This window comes from Phalacrocorax aristotelis, unplaced genomic scaffold (genome assembly GCF_949628215.1).
Source record: "Phalacrocorax aristotelis unplaced genomic scaffold, bGulAri2.1 scaffold_67, whole genome shotgun sequence".
Classification (NCBI taxonomy): domain Eukaryota; kingdom Metazoa; phylum Chordata; class Aves; order Suliformes; family Phalacrocoracidae; genus Phalacrocorax; species Phalacrocorax aristotelis.
Window position 1 is genome coordinate 226,147 of NW_027441363.1, and position 4,755 is coordinate 230,901.

A 4,755-nucleotide genomic window follows, 5' to 3' on the forward strand; every position below is an offset into this window, starting at 1 on the left:
CCTGGCGAGGGCCTGGTGGGGTGGGGCCGTGCTCGTGTGCTCCCCAGCATCCCCAGTTAGCAACAGGTCCCACCCCCTGGTGACAGCCTGGGGGTGTTGCTGGTGCTGCCTGGCCCCACCCTCCATAGCAACAGGCCCTGCCCTTGGTGATGGCTCCAGGGGCATTGCCAGCGTCCCTTTGGACACACCCCCTTAGTGACAGGCCCCACCCCCCGGCAACGGCCCGGGGGGCGGTGCCGGCTCTCTCCCCTTAGCGACAGGCCCCACCCCCCGGCAACGGCCCGGGGGGCGGTGCCGGCTCTCTCCCCTTAGCGACAGGCCCCGCCCCCCGGCAACAGCCCGAGCCTGTGTTTGCTCCGCCCGGGGGGCTCGGTTTGGGTGTTTTCTCTCCCCCCTCCCTCCCGTGCCGGGAACTCCAGGCGGCTCTCGTACGGCTCCCGGGGCCTTCACCCCCCGGGGGGCTCGGCCCGCCCCTTTCGCGGGGCGCTGTGGGAAGGGCGGGGGCGGGGCCCGGGGGTGGAAGAGCCCCGGCTCTGGCCCTGGGCTTCTCTGGCGTCGGTGCTCCCGTGTTCCCTCGGGCGGTCGCAGCTTTGGGGCTGTCTCAGCCCCCCGGGCAGGCGTGCTCTGGCGTTTAGAGAAGCGGAGGCGTTGCCTGAGGTAAGGATTCCAGAGCTTGGCACTCTTTGGCGGCATCTGTACTAGAAAGGTCCCTTGTGGCCTGCTTTGCTTTTTTTCTCCCAGGATGCTGTTTTGGGCGCTGAGGGGGCGGTGAGACGGGTTAGTGGTATGGTGTTCTGTTTGGGGTTTGGTTTTTGCTTTGCTGTTTTTTTTCCCCTCGTGAGATCATTTTATTGTGCTGCTGCAATTCCTGTCTTTACTGAACCCGGAACCTTGGGGGTTTTCACTAGTTGTGCCGTTCACTGTTTCAGGTGTTGCCTTGGCCTCTCAACAGCCGTGGCACAACCTGCAGCGATGCTGCCTCTCCAGGCCCCCGCAGGCCCCGCTTTCTTGTCCAGCCAGGCGGGAAAGCGTGGTTGTTGCAGAAACAGCTACGCCCTGCGACTCCTCCTCAGGTTGTTGGCTCGGCCCCAACAGCGTACAGGCTGCTGAGGTCACCGCCTCCGCGCGGGACGCAGGCGGCCCGGAGAGCTTTACCCCGCGCCATTTCCGTCCCCTCTGGGCAGCAGCGGAGCTGCCGCCGCTTCAGGCGGCCGCTTTCTCGAGGGCGAGGAGCTGGGATGACAACGGGCCGCTGCAGACTCTGGTCAGGGTAAGAGGCTGTTCCCTGGGGAGCCGGCGCAGGGGGAGCGGAGGTACGCACGGGCACTTGTCGGTGCCCCTGGCCGGTAAAGGGAAGGTTAAATTGTTAGAGTGCAAATAAATACATATTATTTAGGGAGGAGTCGTGACTAAATTTAATCACACCTATTACTGAACAAACCAGGCAGTCATTATTCCTAATCTGTAGTTAAAAAAAATAAAGGCAGTCCTTTTTTATGCCATAAATAGAGTTGCGAGTCATTAATAGCTCAATCTAAATACAGCCGTTACTAAATCAACTGCAGGCATTAATGACTCCTGATCAGAAACAAAATAAGGAAATTTTCGAATCTAGAATGAAAATCGACCCGGAAAGCTAAATTGGGAGCGGGTAGTACTGAAATTGTAACAGGGCTGTTAGAAAGTTCAGAGGCAGCGACAGCTCCTGCTTCCAACCCAAGCAGTAAACGAAGCTTTAGGTTCTTAAATGAAGAGAAATAAAGGTGAGCTGTTAAACAGTGGCTGGGGTCAAGCATAGCTATTAAGAAAATTTGCAGGTACGGGTGATTCCTGAGCAGAACTAACAATTCCAGAAGATTTAGATTTAAAAACTACAGAGCTAATGGAGTGCCACAACCGCCCGGATGTAACTGCAGCCGCTTTGGGGGAATGCCCCAGCCCCCCCAGCCACCGCTATTAATTACTGCCAAGGAGAGCGAAAGTGAAAGTAGAAGCAGTGCAGGTGAAGTGTGAGCAGTACGCTTTTTCCTAAGTCATCTCTTCGTGTCAGGAGAGGAAAGAAAATGGAAAGAAGATGTTTGCAGGGGGTCTGTGCTGGGTTACCTGCGCGTCTCTTCCGTGCGTCCTTGAGGAGACATTTAGCGCGTGTTGGGCGCTCGCAGGTGGAGACAGGGCGAGCTGGAGGCAGGATCGGTGCCGGCACTGATAAAGGGATGGGCAACGAGCGGAGAGAAGAGGGGGCAAGGGCTGAAAAAGGGTCACCGGTTCTGCAGGGAAGGCAGCGGGATGTGACTCGGCAACCGCTCTGACGAGCGCAGGGTCATTCGCTGCGATGAAGTCAGGGTCTGCGGCTGGCCCGGAGAGGCAGCAGAAATCCCAAACTCTTTGCAGGGGTACCGGCCAGATTAGGGCAACACCTGAACAGTAAAACCATTTAGGGGAAGCAGAGCTGGGCTGCACCGCGTGGCCAACCTCCCTCTTCTCCGTGAGTCCCAAAGGGGCAGCTCCAAGAATGTGCTGAGAATTCATCCCTTGCGCTAAAAATGAGACGCAAGTAGCACCCACCCGTGAATTTTATTTTCTCTCTCGCTCTGCGGCTCCTGCCTGCTTGTCTCTCCTCAGTGCTCACCTGCACCTGTGCTCGGATGGGGCAGCTGAGGGAAGGTGCTGCCATCTCCCCAGCCCCGGCGGACCGCCCCTCAGCTGTGTCCTCTGTCAGGGAGCGTCGTCATCTCTCCTGCCTCCCAGAGCGTGTCCTGTAGTGGCAGACGCGCGGGCTTTTCCCTGCACGCGCATACGGGAAGGGAAGGGAAGGGAAGGGAAGCACAGTGAGAGCTGGGCTTGTCAAAGAGTAATGGGGGTGGTGGGAAGCGTAGCTAGAACCGGAGAGCTACAGCGCAAAAGCGAAGCGGACGGGACACAAAAGTAAAATGGTGCACAGGAATGCTGAGGAGAGAACTCCCGCAGCACACAGGAAATCAGTGTCAGAATCTATTGTCTTCTGACTGCCAAATTAAAAATAATGGCACGCTTTGCAACGCTAAGCTCGCTCTAATCGTCTGAACTGTTTCTTTCCAACCCCCACCGCCCCCAGCACACCGCTCAGCCTCCTCAGCCTGAAATGCCTTGTTTTCCTTCTTTTTTTTTTTTTTTAATGACAGGGCAACTTCTGTTCCCGAGGTGGTGCCTACGGTACAGCTATCTCTTCGAAGACAGTTTGGTTTAGGTCAGAGAATGTTGAGCCTGGACTGAATCAGCCTCTGTTTCTATTTCTGGAAATCGTCGGTCCTGTGCATCAAGCCCGGAAAAAAGGAAATATGAACCAAAGGACGTGGGGCCTGCAGGGCTAGGAAATTATTTGAGAAGAGGTTCAGTGGGGAAATGACTCTTTGTCTGTGGGGCGTCCAGGCAAGCAACCCAGCTGCTAGAAAGCGGCGCTGTCCCCAGGATGGCCTCGGCGGTCCCGTTGGAGTCGGGGCAACAAGGACAAGGCAGGGTGAAGCATCTGGCCTGCCGTGTGGAACGTGACTGTACAAAGCACGTGTGATGCACTGCAAGTTTACTTGTTTAAACTGTGAGTTAAAGAAGGTGTGCGGTTGCTTTGTAAACAGCCGACGCTCTAAAGCTACACCCATCTAATTGCTAGCTGTATTAAATCTATCGTATTGCTGTTTCTGCATTAAAAAATAAAAAAGAAAAAAAACAACACACCTATGTAAGCACTTCTAAGTACAACGGAAAACCACTGTTTAACGCGTGGCATGTGTGGGTTGTTTTTTTGGGGTGGGAGGGTGGGGTGTATGACAAAAACCTGCGAGAGAGACACGCACATACGCACATGTCATGTTTAGCGCTCACCTAAACCCAAAAAAGAAAATCCACTCTTTATTTTGCAGCATTAGCATTAGCTTCCAGCGCACAGCCTGAGCGCGTACCTCTGCTCTCACCGTCTGCTCCCTCTTCAACCGTGTGTGGCTGTCATCAGCTTGCACAGGCTTTGCTCGTGCAAGTTTCCGCGACAGCTTACGAGAAGGCAGGGAAACCAACCCAGCAAGACGCGTAGTGCCTTCCTCTATGGGCTCCGTCCAGCCTTTGTTAAAATGAGCAGAAAAGAAATCTGCTGCTGCCTTTACCCTGACTGACTCTTACAGAGAGCATCTGACTTGACCCGCAGCAAAGCGATGCCCCAGGCAGCAGCACGTATTGGCGCGGACCGCGGTTTCACCCACCTGTTTTACTGCGCCGGTCCTTTCCCACGGCCGATGCCGCAGATGTGGCGCGCCCCACCCCCAAACCTCTTTACGAGGGTTCCCTGGGCTCTGCAAGTCACCTGCTGGACGTGTTGCTGATTCAGGCACGGGCAAAGTCAGCTTCTTCGCTGGCCTCGGGCCAGGGCAGCCACGTACTCGAGGGAAACTCAGAATATCTCCAGCGAGATCTCACCGGGAGGCTGGGACCTCGTCAGTAGGGGAGAAAGCCAAGCGACTGACACTGAAAGGGAGCTCTTTGCTAGGCTGTAGATCGTAAAGTTAACAAAGAAAACAAACCTGCCTTTTTAAAAATGCCCTCTTTTGAGTCTGCCACATTTGATACGGATTTTTTAAATTGCAGGGTATATCTCCTACAGGCCTCATGCAAAGGGAAGTGAGTACCTCTGGCTCTCAGGACAAGGGGGTCCCTCAGGAGCCCAGGTGCTCACGCCAGCCGGCATCTGGCACAGCACAGGGCAGGAGCTTTGGCAGTAGTACGTGAGCT

At 55.5% G+C, this 4,755-nt stretch overlaps 1 long non-coding RNA gene across 1 annotated transcript; it reads left to right on the top strand.

The window, feature by feature from the left end:
• Positions 1-494: 494 nt before the first annotated feature.
• On the top strand, positions 495-3,681 carry LOC142051454 (uncharacterized). The gene is made up of 3 exons (XR_012658489.1): positions 495-657; positions 930-1,270; positions 3,162-3,681. It is a non-coding gene; the product is annotated as an uncharacterized LOC142051454 (long non-coding RNA).
• The last annotated feature ends 1,074 nt before the right edge of the window (positions 3,682-4,755 follow it).